Consider the following 25,479-nt stretch of genomic DNA (forward strand, 5'->3'; position numbering starts at 1 on the left):
TTGCTATAGAAGACTCTTTTCCAAGTAATTTTAGAACCAAACAAGCATACATTCTCACTGATATGGAAAACATGTAACATCCAAACTTTCCAACTAAGATAGCATTGCTGTAAATTAGCATTCTTTTCAAATGGCCACTTTGTCTGTGTGGCACTGTGGGCAGAATACTTTCTAATTTCTGTTTGCACTGGAAATTAAAACACACACAAATACACAAATGAGCAGAGGAACAATTATGTTTCCTTGCTAATTAATGTTTCAAAAATGAATTATGTAAATGAGCCACAAAGGGCTCATACTAAGTTGGTTCCTGATATTCTGTAGGGTCGTGCATCTCAACCTTGGGGAATTCTGAGCTGAAATCCACACATCTTAAAACTGCCAAGGTTGAGAAGCACTGCTGTATGGGAATATTTTGAATGATTTCTGGCTTTCTGCTATATAAATAGTGATGGCTCTTTAAAAATCATCCAGTCCTTGAGTTAGCTTTGTAGATGTTTCTAATATGAATACATACAGACAGATGCAAGCTAATAAAAAATAAAATAAAACAATTTACTTCCAACTGTCTGCTACCCCTAAGGTTTGCATTGCTTATTATTAGAAGCAGTACCATTCTGCATTTTAGGCCTAGGTCTGCAGTCAATCTTATTACAATTTACTTATCTGAAGTAAGCCAGGTTAAACTCAGTGGAATTTACTTATGAGTAGTTAGACCCAGAATTGCTTTGTAAGCCCATGTTTTAATTCACAATTGGCAAGGCTGACTTGATTTGACTGGAAATTTGGATGGCAATCATCTTTGCAATTTTCAAAGCGGAATGATTTAGGAAACGATTGACACATTAGTTCAGTGACTGGTATATGCTAATATTCAAAGCTACCAATAAAGACATTAGGCCTCATTTGTAATGCAAAAGCCAGAAAGGGAAGTTAAATTGTCCCTGAAGTAGTTGTTTTTTTCTCCCTCACATATCAAAGCAGCAAAAGAGAAAGATCGAAGCTGCAAAACTCATAGTGGATGCTATAAGCATGAACTATTTCCTTTCTTTCTGCCTTTTGTAACTTGGTGCACCCATTTTACTTTTTGAGAATGATCACATAAAGACCATGGATATTTCAAACTGCTTCCCCCCACCCCGTGTTGTGTTAACAACTGAGACTTGTTTAATTGTGGTGGGCTTTAAAATGTTATATAAATCCAAATGGGGACTTACTATTTTAACAACTGTGGTAATGGGGATTTATTCCTATATATACAGGTGTAAACATAACTCAAATCTGAGTCAATCCATTTCTTTGGGTTATTAAAGAGGTGAAGCATCCTTGAGTAAAATTGATCCTTCATGACTTTATAGACACATCTATGTATGTTTCTTGGCAGCATTATAAAATCACTTGTCACTGGCTTCTTCTGAGATGTTTTTAAACTTTCCAGTCTAGTCTACACCTGGATATTCTCAGGAGGGTTCTCATCCATGTACTAAGCAAGCAACAGAATTGGCCAGGTTCTGTCATGAGTCAACAGTCCAGAGTTAAAATTTCAGTCTCTCTCCCCCCCCTCTCTCCTTTTTCCACTAGTTTTCAATATACTATATTTTCTGTTCCATCTGCATATTCCAGGGGAGGGGTAAACAGCTGTTGCCCAGTTGTGCTTTAGATGCAGAAGGTGCCAGAGTATGTCATAGCTTCTTCAGAATTGGATAAGGTTTATTCAAATACTGGATAGTGACCAGTATTGCTTAGCTATTGCAGATAATACAGGTAGTCCTCAACTTACAACAGTTCATTTAGTGGCCATTCAAAGTTACAACGGCACTGAAAAAAGCTACCCATGACCATTTTTCACACTTAACACCATTGCAGCATCTTCATGTTCACGTGATCAAAATTCAGACGCCTGGAAACTGACTCATATTTATGACCATTGCAGTGTCACATGATCACCTTTTGCAATCTTCTGACAAGCAAAGTCAATGGGGAAGCCCGATTCACTTAACAACCATGTTACTAGCTTAACAATTGCAGTGATTCACTTAACAACTACGGCAAGAAAGGTCATAAAATGGGGGAAAATTCACTTAACTGTCTCACTTAACAACAGAAATTTTGGGCTAATTATGGCCATAAGTCAAGGACTACCTGTACAAGACTAAATAAGGCACTGATTTGACTTGATATTTTCTATGTTCGTCCTCACCCCAGCCCCATCAGTGCTTTTTTTTTCAATTATACAAACATAAGTTGGTTTGAGAATACTTGAAGGACCCAAGACACCTTATCAACTTTGGAAGTGGGGATTCCTCTTGATCACCTTGATCATCCAAAGATGGTCCAGAACACCAATCACTTTTATTTGTCTTTCTAAACATTATTACTGATCTGTAGTGGATTTTTTTTAATTGTTATTGTCAGTCCAGGACTTCACATAATATTGTCCTGTATTGTTTTGCCAGGAGAGCTGAATTTGTGTTTTTTGTTCCTGTGCTTTTTAAGCTAGGTAGAAAGAATATTCAGGAAATGATTTTGGCTTCATTTATAAAATATAGACATGTCTGGAAAATGAAGTATTCTTTTTTTCTTTTTTTGCAAAGCGCAAATATTTTAAGAATCCCCTTTCCCCCTGAAATATTTAAGTTTATTTTGCTGTGGGTCACATTTGCAATTATAATCATTTGATCCATATGAAATGTATCAAAACCTGTCCACAGCGGGTTTAAACTTGTCTTCAGCTCCTTTCTTACCCTTGACTTGTCCATAATATCTGTTGCTACAGAAGCCTCTGTGTTTAAATCCCTTCCATTTCTAACTCCACTCCCACTGTCAACCAAAGTAAAAATTTGAAAAAATCCAATTACTTTTTACCTTATTTTGTATTTAACCCAAGAGCTCAAGCAGTTATAAATAGCTTTCCCCTGTTTTTTTTTTCACCACAGAAAGAATTATAACAACTATTTTGGAATAAAAATATTAGTTTTCAGGTTGCTAAGCAGGCTGTAGGTCTTTTAACTCAGCGGTGGGGAACTATAGCCCTTTTATGACTTGTGGACTTCAACTTCCAGAATTCCTGAGCCAGCCATGCTGGCTCTGGAATTCTGGGAATTGAAGTCCACAAGTCATAAAGGTGCTATAGTTCCCCACCTTTGCTTTAATTAATAGATTTGTTTTCATGTAGCACTTTATCTTTTCCAAAGCTGCAACAGGGCAAGACGTTATGTGAAATCAGAGCTAGTTTGTCCAGTCATAAGTATACACATATACCTATATTTATATATTCTGCATCTTACTTTGTGAGAACAACCTTACCAGAAACATTCTGAGTGTGTATCCCAAGTACACTGTGAGTTTACCAGTCATAAATCTGGAGTACAAAATGCAAACCATTTGCTGAGCTTCTCAAGTATCTTTGTTATGTTAATTTGAGTACTTGCAGTGCAGCTGACTGGCACTATAGTCAGTGTGAAGGAATAGCTGGTATTTTAAATGCTTTTACAAGTCAATAAAAAGTGGTGTCAGCTCTGTCATTTCCTTCCTGATCACTACCTGACAACTTTGTGATGTCCTGCCATCCAGTCTCCCCTTTCACTGCAAATAACAACCTCACATATCCTCTTCAGAAAGGAAGTAATTCACCCCATAATTGCCTGGGCCCCAAACAAGCCATGAGCATACTCAAAAGGCAATTTGTCCCATGTTAGACGCAAGCTTAACCAGATGTCTAGAGTTTTTGCTCTGAATCACCCTAAGTATAGACAGAATCAGTCACTTTTGAATTGAGAGTTATTTACATTATGAGAAAAGATTTTTTTGGGGGGGACATTTTCCCTGACCCAAAACAAGCAGAGAGAATATAGAGACATTTTGTTTCAAGTCAATAGGCTAGCTATCCAGAAAGAAAGTGGGATAAGTGAAACATTTTGGAAACAAACCTAATAGAAGGTGGATGGCATTTGATTTCAGGAACAGAGATTATACTTATAGCACATAATTTTTTCAGATTTATTTGTAAAGGTTAGGACACTGAAGAATTTTGTGGCAAATATGGACAGATACACAACTGTTTCTCAAACTAGGCCCAAAACCTCCATGACAAAACTAGGACTTCCTTCTCATATTATATGGGTTACAAAAAATATGAAAAGCATAGCACCCTGGCACCTTTATTTATTTACAGATATCAGACTATCACACTGTTAGATTGTTTTAAGAGTGGATGTTTAACACTTTTTTTTTTAATCTCATGCTCTTCATAAAACATTTCAAGGTAGTTTACAAGAATAGAGCAAATAGAAAAAAATATCAATAAACCCAGATCACCCAGCAGATAAAATTGCAGTGGACAATCTCAAAAATTAAAATATATTTGTTATATCTTCAATTGTTAGGCATTGAATGAGGCAGAAGTGTTGAAACAGCAACAAGTTTATTAACTCAGAACAGAAGCAGCTCTAATGGCTGCTGCACAGCTATTTATACAGTTAGCCTCTAGGCGGCAACCAATAGGTTTAAAGTAAAAGTTTCCCACCCCAAACCTAATTATCAGCTGGGAGAAAGCCAGTCTGGCTTACAGTAACAGAAACAGTTAAGCAATACAGTAATTAGGGTCAGACATTAAGCAAATGATTTAAACAGTTGTGGCCAATACATTACAATATTGATATAGTAAACATGTTCTTAAACCTTAGTTGAATGTGGTCTTGTGTGTGTGTGTGTGTGTGTGGTGGGGAGGCCATTCTATAGTTGGGCTGCTACTATATAATAATTGTCTTCCTTGTAGATGCAACTTACTCTTACAAGGAAGTAGTATTGGAAAAGGGTTTTGACTATTGTTTGAGGTTTCTGTTAAGACCAGACCTCATTGATATACAGATCTCCCTGTATTTTATCCACTGTCCATCAGAATAATGACTTAGAACCCACTTTTTCTGAGAGCTGCAGCCTTCATGATGCCTAGAGAAGGAAGTCCATTAGATAGAGGCCTTAGATTCATTCAGCAGTTCAGTTGCCCAGGCAACTGAGGGAATCCATCTTTGGTTTTATAGTAGGCAGATTTCAGATTAGAAGAGACTGCTAATCAATCATTTTAACTCATGCTTTGGTTCTCATCTACTTAATATATTTAATTAAAATACATTTAATGCCATTTTAATTTAATTTATATTTAATTTATATAATATCACTGTTCTGTGATAAATATCATCGTGAACTAAAGCCAGGAACAATAAAGCAAGAATTTCCACCCCAAAGTACTAAGAAAAAAATCATATGTGGGCTTGCTGTCCTATAAAATACAATTTAAAAGAGGTCTATAGAAAATAAAGGAAGTTTGGGTTTTTTTTAAATGATGATAGTGGTGGGACTTAATGAACAATAATTCAGTGGTGGGAAAAAATGTCCCACCAAATCTACAGTTCTGTCCTGAATATTGGGGAACAATTAAAAAGGTTTGAATTTATTGCTAATTTAATCACTAAGCTTCCTATAAAAAACATATTTCTTTGGGTAATTCATTAAAATAGAAATAACAGCAGTTTTTGCTGTCCTAGAGATCCCAGTTATGTTTATTTATTTACATTCTGCCTTTATCTTTTTTTTTTAAAGAACAACCCTATGAGGTGGGATGAGCTAACAGCGAGTGACTGGCCCAAAGTCATTCAGTTAGCTTTCATGTCTAAGGTGGGAACATGAACTCACAATCTCCTGATTTCTAGCTTGGTGCCTTTACCACTAAATCAAATTTATTGTTTTGAATTAGGACTAAGGCACCCAAGAGACTCACTTTCTGTATTAGTCTTTCTCATCACTGTAATCAAACCAACAACCCAAAAACATTTTTTCAGCAACCTCTATCAAAGCACCAATTTTCACATAAGTCAAATGCCACCTTAGTACTGCTGCACATTTTCCCCACTTTATCCTCATCACTATGATTCCTATAAGCCTCATGCTCTCTGATAAGATGGATGAGTGTGCCACACACTCACTCCAAAATACCTACAAATAAAGCAACAAGGTGGGAAGGGAAGGGAAGGGAAGGATATTTCTTTGGGAATAACGGATGGCCAGGGAGCCATCTGTGCAAAGGCCAAGACATGTCCTGCCATAGATGCAGAATATAATTCTTGTGTAATAAGATTATATCCAAAGTATAATAGAAGTGAGATTGGCTGTATCTCATCAAAAACTGCTGCACATCTTTCCCCAGATTGTGAAGAGATTCTTCTTTGATTGTCTTCCAACAGGATCTGAGAACTTTTCTTTGCTGAGAAAACTTTAGCCATGCAAAAGTCCATGTTTTTATTTGCAATCGCTGTTACATTTTTTATGTTTTCTTTTTCAATTTAACATTTTAATTGATTCACAAGCTCTGAATAATATATACATCCATGTATCTTTACGTAAACAATGCTAGGAAGAGATGCCCTAACACGTATTCCTTGCAATCTGAACTGACACAGTAAACTATTAATAACATAAATGCTCTTTGGTATGTACCAAATCCCTCATGAAGACTGCATGGAATCCTAAACATATTTACAAGGGCATAAGCCTCATTAAGCAAAAGACTTGCTTCTGAATTTAAGTGCCTGAGATTGTACTGTAAAATAGTTTTCTTTTGATAACCAACATCAAATTCATGACTTTTCTAAGTCTCAGTCATTTTTCTCACTAGCAACACTTCATTGCATAACAGTCGGCTATTTACATTGTAAGCCATTAATGCATTCCTTATCCTCTCCCTTGCCTTTTCAGTAAATCTCATAGCAGATGAACCAACAGCTTGGCAATAAACAAACACCTGTCAATTGGGGTCACACTCTTCATTCCAAATGCCTCCACGTTCTGTCATATAAGAGGAACGACAGATTAAAATATTCTTATGAAGCACAACTTCCATCATTCCTGAATTTAAAATATCTGTTCCAATTTATTAAGCAGCCTAATGTGCTTACTAGCCTATTAAACTGGTAGAAGGCAAGATAAAAACATGAAAGAAAAACTATGAGAATAGAGAAGAAATTAAATTCACTGTAATTTGTACAGTGGTCATATTTCATCGAAAGAAGAACAATGCTAAACATTTAATAATATTAGAAGACCTCTTAATATACTTTGCTCTTTGTTTTAATATCTATACTGAAGACTAAAATATATTATTCCCTTTGGTTATTATTTCCATATATTACGTTTTTAAGAGCATGTTTATTTCATGAGGCTTTCAAGCGTCCTTTTTATCTCAGCAATACAGCAACATAACATTGGATTAAAGTTGCCATTATGAGTAGGGAGAAAACTTCAGATCAGTCCAATTTTCAACATATCTGATTTTTTTTTTGCCTACATAAAACATAGTGACACAGACAATGTGGCCTTGATTCCCTACACCCTTATAACTAACTTTAAGCAGAAATATCTTTGATAACAAATCAGAGGTTTCATTTGATTCTGGATGCAGCAATTTGGGTTTTGAATGATGTTTTGAATATATTTGGCCAGCTGTGATTGGCCCATGTTCTTTCCTGAACAGAGATGATCTAGCCACTGACTGTTCCTTTTTTTAAGGGGATCTCAACCAGTGAAACTTTTTTCCCCTCTCCTTCATTTCATCCATGGCCTTTGAAACAGTAAAGCCTGATGACTTTTCCTCCCTTCATTTGTATAGGAAAGGAGAAAAATAAATGGACCATTACCAACCATGAGCTTGACGGTTGGTTCGGTTGAAGACTTTTCCCACAGTGCATCCTCAAATGCAGATGGAATTCTCACCCTGTTTTCCAAGTTAGGGGCAAGTTCTCCACTACTTCCATCCTGGCTTTTTTTGTCCTCCCACAAGCTATTCTCCAAAGCACCTGAAGACAGGACAAGAAGCAATGGATGGAAACTAATCAAGGAGAGAAGCAACCTAGAACTAAGGAGAAACTTCCTGACAGTTAGAACAACTAACCAGTGGAACAACCTGCCTCCAGAAGTTGTGAATGCTCCAACACTGGAAGTTTTTAAGAAGAGACTGGCCAGCCATTTGTCTGAAATGGTATAGGGTTTCCTGCCTGAGCAGGGGGTTGGACTAGAACAGGTCTTTTCAACCTTTTCACAGATTGTACCACTTTTAGGACATGACAATATTTGAGTACCACCAGTGCTTTGCAAGGTGTCAAAAACTTGATGACTAAAAAAAAAAGGGGGGGCGGATTTTGAGTTTTACTGATTAGATTCATTTGTTGTTATAGAAGTGGCTAGTTTATAATATGGAAAAGTAAAAAGTTGAGGTTCAATGTTAACGCTTCCTTCTACTGCAACAGAGGAAGTCTCTTCTTTTTCCCTTCTCACCTTAACTTCTTCCCCCTTTTTCCTCCCCACTGTGTCCTATTTGGTTTTGTATTTTTGTATTTTATTCTATAATATAATAAAATATTACAAGCTGTAAAAAATGAAAAAAGTAACAGTTTTAATTTCTTTGGTGGCTGTTCCTTTTCTAAATCACTTTCCCTTTGCACTGACAAATGTATGATGAATTTATCCATGTTTATTAATATGCACTACCAGTTAGCTCAGGGGTCTTCAAACTTGGCACTTTTAAGACTTGTGCACTTCAACTCCCAAAATTCCTCAGCCATCATGGCTGGTTGAGGAATCATGGGAGCTGAAGTTCATAGGTCTTAAAGTTGCTAAGTTTGTAGACCCCTGAGCAAGCTGGTCAGCCCTTCTTCCTCTCTCCCTCTCTTCTTATTCCTCCCTGCCTTCTAAGCTCTCCTTCCACAGTGTAGTAAGAATGCACCCCCCCTTCCCCAAATCCCTTCCCTCTACCCTTAAAGACACAGGAATCAAATGCAAAACAAGAAAGGCTCACAAAAGCCTCTCAGAATAAAGACACACATAAACTCCAGGTTTTTTTTCTTTTTAAGCTGCCTCAGGCGTGTCACATGTCACAATGTTGCAATCCAAGACTGAAAGGCTCCAGCAATTGCAAAACGCTTTAGCCTTAAATTAAGCCTGTTTACCTTCAAAGATAACTTTCTAAAAGCCATAGATAGACTCAAGATAAGGGGGTAAAACTAATTACACTTGTTTAAAGGGATTAAACTTACTGCAGTCAACACTTTGGACTCATTGCTAGTCTTTGTGAAACAGACTAAAATATTCCAATAACCAAAGCACACAAACCAAGCCTTTGAATTACAAAATGCAGTACAAACTGTACAAAAATCCTTATGGTGACCCAATCAAGCTGCCAGCTGATCCAGAACTAAATAAACCCACCTCCTTTCTGACATGCTCGTCTCCCGGCTTTTCATTTCATCAGTGCTGATTGCATTCTCCTGGCTGGAGAAAACGAACAAGGGGAGCTTTTCTTCCAGCAACAACTGCTGCTTCTTCCTTGTCTCTTTTTCGTCCCTGCCTGCTGAGCTTTCCCTCCACAGCTTCTCCGTCCCCTTCTCTTTCCGTGTCATCTTTTTTTCCCCCTGCCAAAACTACCTCCTTTTATATCCTTTCCTCTCCTCCCCCCCCCTTTTCTCCAGTTTACCTCCAGCTCTGTGCTGCTTCCCAAAGCGCCAATCAACTGGAGCCAATCAGCTGGTGCCTTGCCAGCTCCTGTGGCTTCTGCCAAGCCCAGACAGTCCTGCAGCTGTAGTTGCCTCTCCCTCAGGCTTGGGTTGCTTTGGCTCATTCCCCTCCCCCACTACACTTCTCTAAGGCAATCCCGTACCACCTGCCACATGCAAAGTATCACAGCTGGTATGCGTACCACCGGTAGAAAAGCCCTGGACTAGAAGACCTCCAAGGTCCCTTCCAACTCTATTATTATTGTTGTTGTTGTTGTTGTTGTTATTGTTATTATTATTATTATTATTATTATTATTATTATTATTATTATTATTATTACATCCCACCTCACCCATACTCTCCTCATTCTCTTCAAGGGACTGAAAGTACTCCACATAAACCCCCACTAAGTAAGATGAAGTGAAGTGGGCCTTAGAAAAGCTGAGCAACAACAAAGCTAGTGGAGGTGACAGTATTCCAGCTGAGCTATTCAAAATCTTAAAAGACGATGCAGTAAAAGTGCTACACTCAATTTGCCAGCAAATTTGGAAAACTCAACAGTGGCCACAGGATTGGAAAAGATCAGTTTACATTCCAATTCCAAAGAAAGGCAGTGCCAAAGAATGTTCAAACTATCGCACCATTGCACTCAATTCTCATGCTAGTAAAGTTATGCTTAAAATTCTGCAAGCTAGACTCCAGCAGTATGTGGATCGAGAACTACCAGAAGTACAGGCAGGATTTCGAAGAGGCAGAGGAACTAGAGATCAAATTGCTAACATACGCTGGATCATGGAGAAAGCTAGAGAGTTCCAGAAAAACATCTACTTCTGCTTCATTGACTATGCTAAAGCCTTTGATTGTGTGGATCATAACAAACTGTGGCAAGTCCTTAAAGAGATGGGCATACCAGACCATCTTATTTGTCTCTTGAGAAACCTATATGTGGGCCAAGAAGCAACAGTGAGAACTGGACACGGAACCACTGATTGGTTCAAAATTGGGAAAGGAGTCCGGCAAGGCTGTATACTGTCGCCTTGCCTATTTAACTTATATGCAGAGCACATCATGAGAAAGGCAGGGCTAGATGAATCAAAAGTTGGAATTAAGATTGCCGGAAGAAACATCAACAACCTAAGATATGCAGATGATACCACTCTAATGGCAGAAAGTGAAGAGGAACTAAAGAGCCTCTTGTTGCGAGTGAAGAAGGAGAGTGCAAAAGTTGGGTTGAAACTAAACATTAAGAAAACCAAGATCATGGCATCTGGCCCTCTCAATTCCTGGCAAATAGATGGGGAAGAAATGGAGGTAGTGACAGATTTTATTTTCCTGGGCTCCAAGATCACTGCAGATGGGGACTGTAGCCAAGAAATTAAAAGACGCTTGCTCCTTGGGAGGAAAGCCATGGCAAATCTAGACAGCACACTAAAAAGCAGAGACATCACCCTGTCAACAAAAGTGCGTATAGTCAAGGCTATGGTCTTCCCAGTTGCAATGTATGGCAGTGAAAGCTGGATCATAAGAAAGGCTGAGCGCCAAAGAATTGAAGCCTTTGAACTATGGTGCTGGAGAAGACTCCTGCGAGTCCCTTGGACTGCAAGGCGATCAAACCGGTCAGTCCTAGAGGAGATCAACCCTGACTGCTCTTTAGAAGGCCAGATCCTGAAGCTAAAACTCAAATACTTTGGCCACCTAATGAGAAGGAAGGACTCACTGGAGAAGAGCCTCATGCTGGGAAAGATTGAGGGCAATAGAAGAAGGGGACGACAGAGAATGAGGTGGCTGGATGGAGTCACTGAAGCAGTAGGCGTGAGCTTAAATGGACTCCAGAAGATGGTAGAGGACAGGAAGGCCTGGAGGAACATTGTCCATAGGGTCGCGATGGGTCGGACACGACTTCGCAACTAACAACAACAAAGTAAGATGATCTCTTATGCTCTCACATGTTATTTTGAAAGAGGAAGTAAAATAGCCTACAGAACTGCCTACTTACTGTATCCTCTTTGAGGGAAAGATAATTGAGAGGGCAGTCGTTAAAGAATTGCAGCAATTTTTGTAAATTGATTTTCTGCCTCTATTTATATCCAGTTTTATGGCACAGAAGCTACCCTGGGTACACTACAGATAGTCCTCGACTTACGTTCATTTAGTGACCATTCGGAGTTACAACAGCACTGAAAAAAGTGATTTATGACCATTTTTTCACACTTACAGCATCTCATGTTCATGTGATCAAAATCCAGGCATTTGGCAACTGACTCATATTTAGGATAGATGCTGCTTTCTAGGATCATGTGATTGCCTTTTGTAACCTTCTGACAAGCAAAGTCAATGGGGAAGCCAGATTCACTTAACAACCATGTTACTAACTTAGCAACTGCAGTATAGCCAGAAAGGTCATAAAATGGGGCAAAATTCACTTAACATTTGTTAAGTGGGCTCAGTGGTGGTTGTAAGATGAGGACTACCTTGTAATAAATGACCTTTCTAAGAGAGACCAAAAGAGGACCATCCTGCCCTGTTGATTCTATTCCATCTCTCAATGGCTTTTGGTACTATAAACCATGTTTTTCATTGGGCCCAACCGTATGAGTTGGGAACTGGAGGCAGTGTTAGAGTGGCTGCATTCCCATCAACACAGCTATCTCCAAGAAAGTAATGCAGGGGAATTTTTGTTCAGTGCTTCAGGGTGCAATGGGCTGGATAAGAACTCATAGACCTAAATCCTAAGTAGACAGAAACAATCCAGCCAGGAACAGATATTAACCCCAACGATGGCTGGGATGGTACTTGTCTTACAGGACCAATGTCACCATTTCAGGGTGCTCTTGGATACCATTTTCTTTTTTGCCTAGAAGCACATTGGATCATAAGGACCTGTGAAAACCTTTGGTGAGGCAGCTTGGTAATGTAGCTCACATCTGGCCCTTAGAATATTGTGTGAAAGTCACTCATTTGGCAGAGCTTTAAGTTTGCATTCTTTGCCTCTTTGCAAAGAGGCAAAAAACATTTTTCAAGATACAGGTATCCCTTGGGTTACAGTGGCAATTGGGACTGGAGTTGTCATTGCTATTTTAAATGTTTCACAGTGTTTTTCATTTTTAAGAATGATTTTTAAAATCTTTTATGGTGATTATTTTTATCTATTTATTGCTTGATTCATCGTTGCATGTGGCCCAGAGTCACTTGTTGTGAGATGGGCAATCATACCAATATAAATGAGATAGATAGATAGATAGATAGATAGATAGATAGATAGATAGATAGATAGATAGATAGATAGATAGATATAGATAGATAGATAGACATAGATGATAGATGATAGACAGACAGATAGACAAATGGCTTTTAAAACACAATGTCATGTGATTGCATTCCTTAGTGATTATAATCCCAGAAGACCCCATTTTACAGGGGCTAGTCCATGGGATATTCCTTTTTTGCCACCACTACCAGCCCAGTGGAGAGTAGGCAAGGCAAAGAATACAAGGAGGATCAGCTAAGGGCAGCAACAGAGAGGTGGCAGCTGGTAGTTAGAAGCATCAGAAGACAGCAGCCTCTTGACCTAAATATGCTGTGTAGGACAGACAAAGGGACAGAAATGGGGGAGGGAGGTAGATGTTCTGTTCCAGCCTATGACCGGCCCTGTTTGAATGTCAGGGACAACCCCTTTTTATAGTCAACAGACTGGAAAAAACCCAACCAAATTTATTTACAAAGAGTTCAAACAAAAGTTAAACGGAAAGTTCAAGAGTTAAACCAAAAGTTCAAACAAGAGTTAAACAAGAATAACAGACCAGGACTCTAGCAGAAGATCTTCAAACGGTTGCCTTCAGCAATCAGCACCTCCCACACCTTCCCCTTTTATCAGCAGTCCCAAGGCGTGGCTTCTCATTGCCTTCGCCCAAGTTGCCTCATTGCCTTCCTCTGTTCTGCTCTGCTAGATTGCCTCCTGCTCCTAGCGTCCCTGAACAGAGCCAGCTGTGGATCATCTTCTTCCAATCCCTTGTGCTCACATGGCTGAGTCTGATGAAGAACAAGACGGGAGGGGCCAGGCTGAGAGTCCTGCAGTACATCAGAACCTTCCTCTGACACCAAAAGCTCTCCAAACCCCTCCTCCTCCTCCTCTTCAGACTCATCCGACTCAGCTGCCGGAACCACAGGCTGACGCTGAATCACAACAGTAGACAAGTGGAGGGAATTGAAGCAGAGGCAGGTCATATAGGACATAGTCATGTCACCATGGGACATTGTGACAGTCAATTGTGAGTCAGATGCCAAATTCCCAAATGTTGAATGTTGCAACAGCTGTAAGTGTGAAGACTAGTCATAAGTCCATTTTATCAGCACTGTTGGATTTGGATAGGGCAGAACAGACTTCAGCTGAGTCCTAACAAGACTGAGTTAGGGGGTGCTAACAATATTAGTCTCTGATGGGGCTGCACATCCCCATTCAAGACTAGTGCACAACTCTGGGTACTTCTAGACTTACAGCATTTGCTCAAGGTGGCAAATGTGATTGGGAGGACCTTTGCACAGGTTCATTTTGACTACAGTGGTGCTCTTTCCTTTTTGGGAGCCTCACAGTTACTTATGCCCTGGTCACCTCACAACTGGATTATTGCAGTACACTCTACAAGCATTTGATCACCCCCAGCAAGCTACAGCTGATTTAAAAATGCAGCTGCATTAGTTATAGTGTGCCCAAGTACTGTACACCCAGGTGTCACCACTAACTACTACATAAGCTGCATTGGCTGTCAGTCAACTTCGGAGTGTCATTCAAGGTGCTAGTTATTACCTATAAAGTTCTGTATGGCATATTTCCTTGATATCTACTTTGACTCCAATCATTTCTGTCCACCAGGCATATTGTGGCACAGTGGGTGTGCTCTAGGGCCCCTCTATTAAATGAACTCACCTTGTGGTACTAAGGAAGCATGCTTTCTCTACCATGGACCCCACCCTCTGGAAAAGCACCCCCTACCCCAGAAATAAGGACTGCATCCTTTCTCCTAGAGCTCCACAAAGCTATGAAGACCTGGTTTTGGTCCCAGGCTTTGGTTTCAGTACATTACTGTTTGTCTTGGGCCTCTGTTTTGTTTGACTCATGTTGTTTACTTGGTTTGAAGTTTTATCTGTTTTATGGATTTCCCAGTTTTACATGCCGCCCAGAGTCCATTAAAGTTGGGCAGCTGATAAAACTAAATGAATGAATGAAATCCACACATTATATCTAATGTTGATTTCACCGATGATCTTTTCCCCAAATCATTAAGGAAGGAGAAATAGCTTCCACCTCCAAGAATCTTGCTCAATGCAGCAGCCTTCTCCAAACCAATGACATTCTGATATCCTGGGATTATAGTTCCCAAAATTACCACCAAGGTTGGGCCAAAAGACTAGGTCATCTGGGAGTTGTAGCCCCAAAATTCCAGGGGATCCAGTTTGGGTGATGCTGCTGAGACCATACAAGGAAATGTTCCCATATTCAATCAATCTCGGAGAGATAGAAGGAGAGGGAGAGAGAGAAGGAGAGGGAGAGAGAGGGAGAGAGAGAGAATAATCCTCTGTTATTAGATGGGAAAAAATGCTGGAAATATTAAAGGAAATAGAAGGTTAACAAAGAGGTCTAGCATCAGTAGTTATATACCACCAAAAAATTGTGAGCCATAGACTAAAGCATATGCTATTTTTATCACGCTGAAAGAACTGATGTTAGTCAGAGGGAAGGAGATGTGATGAATGGATTTCACAGCATCAGCAATGAATACTTTATATGGCAATAGAAAGGGGAAGGGGATCCAATTCTGAACAGCATAGTGTTTTCACAAATGAAATATATGTAATGGAAAGTTTACGTGGAAGCGAAAGAACCTGGCTAAAAGTCCAGCATACTTTTAGTGTTTTCAAAAGAGGTTGAGCTAAAGATACCTCCCCCTCCTTTTCTGATGTTTGGCAAAACTAGAAGGTTAAAAGACAAAATAGCTGCCTTAAGCTTTGCACAGAATTAATTTACTTTAAAAAAAACCAAACCCAAACTCTCCCTTAAACCAAAAATCCTGGGACTATCCATTTAAGGAATGCAGTTGTTGGCCTTTGTCCCTTCCTGATTTAAATGTCGCTTTGTAATCCTCACAGTGTTATGGTTGGTCACACAGTCAGCCAGATGTTTAGACTGGATTTGGCATTTCTTATCCATCAATTTTGTCTTTCCCAAGGACCTGGACCAGGTAGTAGCTGTTGTTTGATGGTATTAAATTAAATTCAACATCACAGGATGTAAGCTGTTCCAAATAAAAGTGCATTTTGCAATTGATGATGATGATGATGATGATGATTTCTGTACTAAGGCCGTCTGTTAGTCATACAGCTTTGGACATCTTACAAAGGGTTAAAAATATCAGAATACAAATAACTTATCAAGTGGCGTTTTGTCAAGGTTGAGCTGCCTCCTCTTTGTAAATGAAAGGAACCCCTCTCCCTATCTTTCTTGACTGTGGGTTATCTTCCTATAAAATTTATAGACCTGATACTGCACTCCCTTACAGGTTAGTGCAGTGATGGAGAATCTTTTAGAGACCGAGTGCCCAAACTGCAAACCAAAACCCACTTATGTATTGTCGGGTGCTGGGTGGGCATGGCCCATTGGATGGGTGTGGCCAATTGGGTAGGCATGACTGCAGTGGTAACGGCAGACTGGGTGGGACTAAAAAGTTCAATTAATCAATTCCAACTTTGCAAGATCTTTTTTTTTCCTGTGAGAAGTTGAAATTGATTGATTGACTGAACCTTTTTTTTCACACCGTGGCAAAAAGGTTTTATAAAACCCAGCTGAAGGCCTAGGACTGGGGCGACGGCGTGCATGCCCACAGAGGGCTCTGTGTGCCACCTGTGGCACCCATGCCAAAAGTTCACCACCACGGGGTTAGTGTATCTATAAAACTGTTCTGCCGGGAATATTCCCTGACAAATCCTATTCCTTTAGCTTGAACTGGCTACAGAAAATAGTCTCCTATGTCCTGTTAGGAGGCAGAGGAAATAGCCATCTTGACCACTTGTAACTGCAAGCATAAACCCCTAGCTTTCTGTAGGACCTGACAAGGCCATCTAAAACCTTTTATAAATTAACCTATGCTAAAAAAGCCTAAAGACCAGATTAGGGACAGGCCATTATGGAGAAAATCTAAGTGGTCATTTAAGAATCAACACTGATATTCAATCAAACCATGCCATCTATCTAGAAAATAAAAGCATTGACAACTTGGCTTTTCCCTCAGACCTTGGAGTAAGGTGACAGCAGGTCCTTATAGAAATTTATCCTATTAAATATATTTTTTCTTCAAGAAGTATTCTCAATGTTTTATTGTTTTTAGTGCTGTAAACCATAAAGAGTCTTACAGAGTTAGGTGACCTCTAAATTAAATACACAGCTCTCCCTCACCTTCTTTAACTGCATTTTATAGTGAGAAATAGGTAACATTCAGACGGACTGACTGTCAAGGCTTAAATAGAAATGAAAGTCCTATCTTTTACTGTTTTTTTGGCTGTGCACACTTGATACATGAACTTACTCTAGACAGTCATCAGTCTGTATTGATGAGCAACAGTTTTGCAATCTATTTATATAAAAAAGGATGCAACTGCAATGCCATATGACAGGTTTGTATTGCGTAGGGATGACTAATAAAGTTGACTTCAGATTCCAATGATATAACTTCATGTAAACGATGATGTTGGAAGTAGTCAGGCTTTCCTAATGTGGTACCCTCTGGACATGTTGGGATTTGGACTCCTAGTATTTTAATCCCTAGATAGCACTCTCTTCACTTCTATCTAAAAGCTTTTGTAAAAACAAGCGCTCTACTCTCAGAAATAAGATAGTAGGGCAATGCAGTGCAGAGACTTTGGGGCATCCTGTGGTACAATCAAGTGGCCCCAAGTAAAGACATAGCTGGTTTAAAGAGTCACATACTGATATAGTACTCACAGTCATCTGCTCTGTTCACACACACACACACACGCATTTTAGTTCTGTTCATAGTTCATACACTGAATAAGATGGCCATCCATAAAGATGCACAGTTAATGGATGTCTCTTGGAAAGATGTTTTCAGTCTTGACAGTATTGACACAGAGTAGACTTATCTGGAGCTGGTCTTGGGATTCTGGCAAGTACTTATAAGAAAGAAGATAGTTCTTATATTGTGTCATGCTCTTCTTGCCCGATTAAATGTAATTGAAGCTTCCCAGAAACTTGATACAACACAGCTAGGAATGAATCATTATTGTTATATCAGAAATGAAGCCATTTCCAACATTTGATTGCCTCTGACACTTATTGCTATTGCTTCTTAAAATGCTTTGGGCTTAATAACACTGCCTTTTCCTTCTGCTTTCTCTACTTTCCTGTTTTATGTTTTCCATAGTCCATGCAAAGAGACAGTTGATTGTTGTCATTCTCTGAATTCCTGTTCTGGGGAACTCTAGCTCTCATCTTATCTCCCACGCTTCTGGTTCAAGACCATTCCAAGTTTTAAACTTCAAAATTGGTATTTTGAATTGGACCCAGAAATCTTCCAGTAGCTACCAGATTTCATTTCGGAATTAGCCTTAATGGCAGCCCAATGAGATTAATCATCATTACATGAGAATAATACCAGATGGATGTAATCAGAGCCAAGGCTGTTAACTGACACCCTGTTTATGCTATTGCACTCTATCCACTCAGGAGGATTGCTGAGTTTTTAAGAACCCGATTCTTAAAAATAATCCTATTCAGGGTCATCAAAAACCCCAGTCAATAATTCCCATTTTTTTCCTAGATTAAGCTGCATTTTGTTTTCTTATTAATTTCAGTCTAGACAGGACTAAACATGAAAGGGTCATAGCTATTACCTCTTTATTTTAAAAAAGTAAAAAAAGTCCTTGTATAAACCTTAATTTCTGATAATTACGAATGCATCCAAACTGTTTCCATATAACAGTAAGGAAGTAATTTATCACTGCTGTTTTCTGGTGATGTTTTCCAACCTATCAGTCTATCACATAATCCAAATATTCCCCGGGGGTCTTCTACCCAATCTTCTACCCAGGACTCCCCCTATTTAGCTTCAAAGCCTGCCCAGATAAAGTTAGCCTGGTGCTAAGTAGCTGCTCCTATGCCCGAGAAATATGCCTGGGGTTATAATGAGGATTGCCACAAGCTGCTCATTCTTCAGAAAGAGTGTTTCAAGTGAACCAGTAATTGAACTAAATGGAATTAAGCATTTTTTTCCCTCTCCAAATCTTTTGTTCAATCCTATACAATGACACAACTGATGGAAATTACATTGTGTTATTATCATTCTATCAAAGGGTGTGCTCATTATATAGTTTTTTTATTATTATTATTTGCTAGCTACCCCAAAAATAATTAAGAAACACCAGCTCCATCAAAGGAAGTTAGTTTTCAATTATCCTTCTCATTCTATAAAACGGGATAGTGCTCAAAAAAATTGAAGGAAGGCCTGCATATAAACCTCCAGGCAGGAGGCCCAGGCAAACTCTTTCCAACTTTCTTCTCTGCAATGAGCACCTAAAACCTAGCAGATTATTCAGAGATAATTAATAACCTATTTACCTAGACTGACTATATTTATTTCGAAGTAGGTAAGTTGTAGTCTCCTCTTGATTTTTCTCTAATTTTTGTCTTCATAGTAACTCCCTTTTATGTAGTGATTTGGTTTCATTGGCATAATAAAGGAATTTATCATTAAAATATTCCTCGTGTACAAAACTGCACAATTATGCACTTACCTGATGTATTACACCTGTATTTCTGGAAAATGGACAAAAAGCAACTTCTCTATTGTTTTTCCTAGAGTTGAACTGAAGGCAGTAACCCTGAGCAGAATGGTTAAAAATTCCTCTGCTGAGTACAGTACTACAAGAAATTCAACCTAATGGATGGCGGTCTATCATGACCATAGGAACCTTTACAAGAAAGAGTCTGCCAATGAGTTTTTAAACTATTCTGTCAACGCTGCTAACATCGGATGTTCTTGCTTTGACAAAAGATGAAGAAGCAGCTTTTTTATATTTCTACTTGTGTATCACTTTTAGAGTTAGAGTTAGATGAAGTTGGGAGGGGGAAGGAAGAATATGTATGGGGGATTAGTTAGACATAATAACATAGCAGCAGAGCACTTTCAAGGTTATATGTAATAAGAGGTGATAAGAATTGGCCGGTTAAGCTAAGGAGGAAAAACTTACCTTTCAAACTAATTGGAGAATGTGAGTTATGATGCTTAATTAAAGGAGGGAACTATGCTTTAATATTATTGTGCTATGAAAATTAGCTACTAGAATATAACTTTGAATTATAGAACTTGGAATGACACAACAAAAGATACTTTGTTAATCATTGATGAACTACAAAGATAACAAATAGGGTATGTTTTTGAAATAAAACAAGAATGCACTTAAATGAACCATGTACGTATTTTAGATATCATAATTACTATATAATGAAATAGGGGAAATGTGGGTTAACTGAAAATTAAGTTTTTTAGATACTATAGGCTAATTTGGAACACTGTACTGAAATTAGATAAAACTTAAAAACAGGACGTGGATAAGTATATGTGAAAATGTATTGATAATTGCTCTAACTGACTGTGTCACAACCAGAAATGTATTAATTTGATTTTTATATTGTGACTAAGGGAATTGGAGAGGGAATTTTTGCTGACGTACCCTGAGCTATGTACAAAAAGATTTTGTTATTGGACTTTTGACTATCCAATCACCACATTGCTTCATAAATATTTGGATGTAAAATTAGAAAATTACTAAAACTTGTTTTTAAAAGTATATATATTATTGTGCTCAGGGGAGGGGAATCCAGATTTTGGCTTTAACCAAGTATTGCTGATGTTATATTGCTCTATTAAAGACTTTCAAGGTAAACAATGCCACAGAGTTCTTTGAAGAGTTGTCCGTTGGAAGCTTGACATATTCTTTGTAACAGTTTGTAACACAAACATTTTATGACTAAACAGAATAACTTAAACTTAAGCCCTTAGAAAATGAGTTTAAACTTGGAAGATAGACAGACTACTTTATTTAAATATATGTAGAATCTCTCAAATTTATACACTACCTAGCAAAAGCAGAGGAAAAATGCTATCTTGTAGTCATAAAAGTCTCTCTCTCACACTGGGCATGGAGAACCCCAGGACCGAGAGTCATCTGAACAGCCTCAAAATGAACAGCAAAAATTGGAATTGCATTTGAGCTAATTTCCCCTTTAAATTGCCATCAGAAATAATATCCCTTCTTTATCTGAGGAGCACAAGACATGTTTGTGAAACAGGGGTCCTCTGTAACTGTATAGACAGCAGTAGATTTACACTGCGTTCTCTTGACTACTGTGGATATCAATGGGACCTCACATGACATTGCTAATTTGTCTCACACTGGCCCCCCACTCTGTAGCTTGTAAATATACCAAAGTGTTAAGATTTTGTTATGCAAAGTATTCTTCTACGAGTCATGAAAGGTCTCCTTAGATTTTATTTGCACATTTTGACATTTAATTGGCACATAAAATATACTATTTGAATTAACACACATTTGCAGACCTCAAGCTGTCTCATAAGATCCCAGATTAAAATGGTTTCTCTTTGTTAATGGCATTTACAGTGTGCTAAAGTAACACTGGTTAGTGATAGTTCTTGGAAGTTCAGAAATGAAAACTGAGTTGATTTTGTTGAGGCTCTCTCAAGGTGTGACTCCATGGATTCAGCATCAATTTGATACCAAATGTCTGACATAAAAGAGTAAATAGGAATAGCATGCCTAAATATGAAAACAGAATATTAGGTCTAAAGAGGTAACAAGCAGATAAGCTTATTTCCAAAGCTAAGAATTGTGATGATGAACATGATTGCCAAACTGAATTTAGCAAAAATATTTGGTTAAATTAATTTCTGGCAATATGCTATATTTATTTATTTCTTGTTAATTTCTACCTGAATTTATTTTGCTTATTTTATAACACTGCAGTCTACACCCGGGAGATCACTTTATATTAGTTTAAACAACATAGTTACCAATTTCAGAATGAATGCATTCTTCTAACAGACAAAATATCAGTCTACTTACACTACTTAAAGTATCCCAATGGCTATTGCTTTCTCATCTAGAAAACAATAATAAAGTAGGTTAGGTGGGGAATCTGTGGCTCTTCCAATATTGAAAAACCACAGTTCTTAACAGCTGGAGCAAACAAAGCCAATGTTAAAAGAAGCTGCGAACTAATTTGCTATAGTGTCTGTAGGATCAGCGTCATGTTAGAGATGTATTTTATGAAGCAAAGGTTTTTAAATAAGCATAGCAAGATGGTGTGAAATCCTCAAATATGACTAACACAGTTTTATTAGAAGTGGGCACCATTGCAACACTGTTTACAATTGGATTGTGCTGGTCATTTTATTATAAACTGGCATTCCTCACCAATACTGACAGAGCAAATTATTGTATATGTGCAGAGAGCAAAACTTACTCCCTTCTAGCACTGAAGATGATACCTAATCAAGTAATGAAAAATCTCTGCAAGAAAACAACCAAACTCAGAGAGCACCAAGAATTCCACAGGTCAACCCTGAATTTACATATATGAGAATATTTACGTATATGAGAATATCTACATACCTATATGAGAATATTTACACATATAAAAATATATGTAAATTCAGGGTTCAACAGTAAAATCCTTGGGGTTCTTTGAGCTTGATTGTTTTCTTCTGCTGGTAACACTGGCATAATGCACTGGAAAAAAATTGAAGACAAGGGTCTATTTCAGATCTATGTAGGGACCAGATTGGAATTCCAATCCACCAGGAAAAGAGGAGGAAGAGGAGGAGAGGAAGGGAAAGAATGGTCAGTTACTGACAACCAAGGTAGGAAGGCCAACCTTTCTTAACCCAAACACATGAGACTATAGCACCAAATATTCTATCAGACGTGGTGAATAGGATGATGAAAATTATAATCCAACCAAGATACATATGTAGGACAATTGATGTGGGAAAAGGATGATAGAGGAAATTTGCGATACTTTGAGACAATTTTACAAGACACTGTGCATTTTTATTCCAAAATTAAGTACTATAATTTTCTATAACAGTCTTTTCAAAGTAAATCTAAATTTGCAGTTTAGGTTTTAACTCTCTGAAAATTATATCTTTTGGGATATGACTCTTTCTAGAAGTTCTGATTGTGTCCAATAGAAAAGCAAAATATGAAGGCAATGCGTTTAATTGTGGTTCATTCTGTCACACAACTCCCTTTACCTGCAGATTAAATTGCTTTCCAAAAAAAAATCCAAGAAACAGTGCCCTTTATAACCCTCCTTTACTTTTGAGGAAAAAGAAAAGGGATTTAATAGCAGATGTAATGATTTGCCCAAACATGCCTTGTAAAGGTATGCTTGGAACTATAAAGATGTTTCTTGTGATGAATTGCATAAAAATACAGCTACATTGGTTCCTTCCTGTGTTTGTGAGGCTCCAGAGCCCTGCAGCTCATAACTCTGGAGAGAACAGAACAGGTTTGGTCAAAGGTAAAAAAAGAAAAAAAAAGATGCAGCTTAAATAGTATTGCAATGCATCCAGTGGCAACTTTGTTGAATATACATACCCATACCTACCCACCCACAAAAGCAGGAAATCATAAAGATATTTCCAGAAACTTTTGCTGTTTGGCAGATGCCCAGTTACAGCAGCCCAGTTACTGCTAAGCTGCTAATTTTGACCCTTGTTTCCATCTCAGCAGTCTAAACAATTCAGGCTAAGAGTAAATCCTATGTAAATTGAGCAAAGCAGACTCCATTAAAAAGCTGTTTTTAGATTTCTAGTTTCTTAAATGATGCAGACCTAAAAGAAAATGCACCAGATCAGGAAAACTTCTCATGTATAGTACCTTGAACTCTGAACATACCTGAGTACCAGATAGCTTCAAATATTTTCATGTCTATATTAATTCTTGCATATATCCTTAGCTATCTTCAGTTCAGTCACTAATCACCTGACAAATAGTACAATATATTAACTTCTGGCACCATCCAGGCCTTGAACTGCCTTCAAATTTCCTATCAAAGGGTTGTTGTAAATCACAGGTAAAGTGGCTACTAGTGTCATAGCTGGCAGCATTTAACATGCCTTTTGCAATAGATGGAGCTAAATCCAGCCCATCTTTTCTCTCAAAATGTAGCCATAGAGCTAACATTATCCTTACACATAAAACTAAGAGTCACTTGAAATAATGCATATTTACCTATTACTGAGTTCGATTCCAGGATATCTTTTCTTGCCACGTACAAGTTCAAATAGGACAAAATTCAATTTATTTTTATTCACAAACTGGTATCACAAAACTCAATTAGTGCAAGTCTAGAGCACAGATGGTTGAGTCTAGCGCATGCACAATTGCCATAGGGCCTTTAGATACTGATTGTCACTTGTGTAAAATGGAGAAAAGGAAGGTTCGGTCTGAGGAAAGCTCAGAAAGAGCTCATTTTGAAGAACTTCAAAAGAATACAGGAGATCGCTTTGGATATGGGTTTATCCTCTTCTACTGTTATAGATGTTTCATTACTAAAACTCCCTTTTTACAAACTTGTAGTCTCTGTACAGGGTAGAGTCAAGGTGACTGGATGTTGCTGAAGCATTTACTGGTTGGATGCCCTTCCTGACATCTACGCAGAGTTCACAGCAGAGATTTTTTTTTCCTTTGTGCCTAAGGAAGAAACATCTGATGGCTAACTTGGATTGAACTCTCAACCTTCCGAGTGGGAGACAAGCATCTTCACCATTACACTACCACACTGCTCATGAATACTCCATAGTATTTCAAATACTGTATTTCATTACTAGCCATATTAAAATTATTTTTTAAAAAATTAATTGCCTATTTTTGTTGAACTGGAACCAAAGTAATAGAAATATCACTTTGAATATTGTGAATCTGAATAATGTCACCATTTCATGGAATTCATTGTGCACTAATTGAGGCCTACCTATATTAAGTGAGAACAATTTAAGCAGTGCAAGCATTAGATGAATGGCTCCCTCCTATTTAGATTGAATAAGGAGACTCAGTGTGGATCATGGCAAACTTCACTTGAGAGAAAACAGGCAATAAATATAGGGTCCATATCAAGAGAAAAGTCCAGAAAATCCTTAAGTGGCAAACAACTACAAAAAAAAAATAACAAAAGCAGAACTCCTCGCTCTTCCTTACACAACAACATGTATTTATATACTGCCTTTTCATTAAATGGTTAAATAGCTTACAGCAGCCATGCCATTAGATTCCTAGGGTTGAGAAAGAAAGAGATTGGACCCAATCACTCTTGTTAGGAAGCCCACACAAGAAGCAAGACAATGAGCTCTGTCCTTACTGCAATATTACATTAACAGACATATTCTTGGCATCACCTGGCATGACAAAGTTCCAAATAGCGCAGTCCTGGAATGTGCTGGAATTTCTAGCATGTATACACTATTGAAACAGCGACGTCTACGCTGGCTTGGGCATATCGTGAGAATGGCTGATGGTCAGATTCCGAAAGTTCTCCTGTATGGGGAACTAGTGCAGGGAAAGCGCCCCAGAGGGAGACCAGAATTGGGATATAAGGATATCTGCAAGAGGGATCTCAAGGCCTTGGGAATGGACATTAACAGCTGGGAAACTTTGACCTCTGATTGCTCAGCTTGGAGGCTAAAGACGCAGCATGGCCTTCTCCAATTCGAAGAGACATTTGTATGGCAGGCTGAGGCAAAGAGGCAGTCCTGGAACCAGCAAAATCTGGGGGCTGGACAGGGGACAGATTGTATCTGCCCTCTGTGTGGAAGGGACTGCCACTCTCAAGTTGGCCTTTGTAGCCAC

Source organism: Vipera berus (genome assembly GCF_964194415.1).
Source record: "Vipera berus genome assembly, chromosome: 1".
Lineage (NCBI taxonomy): Eukaryota > Metazoa > Chordata > Lepidosauria > Squamata > Viperidae > Vipera > Vipera berus.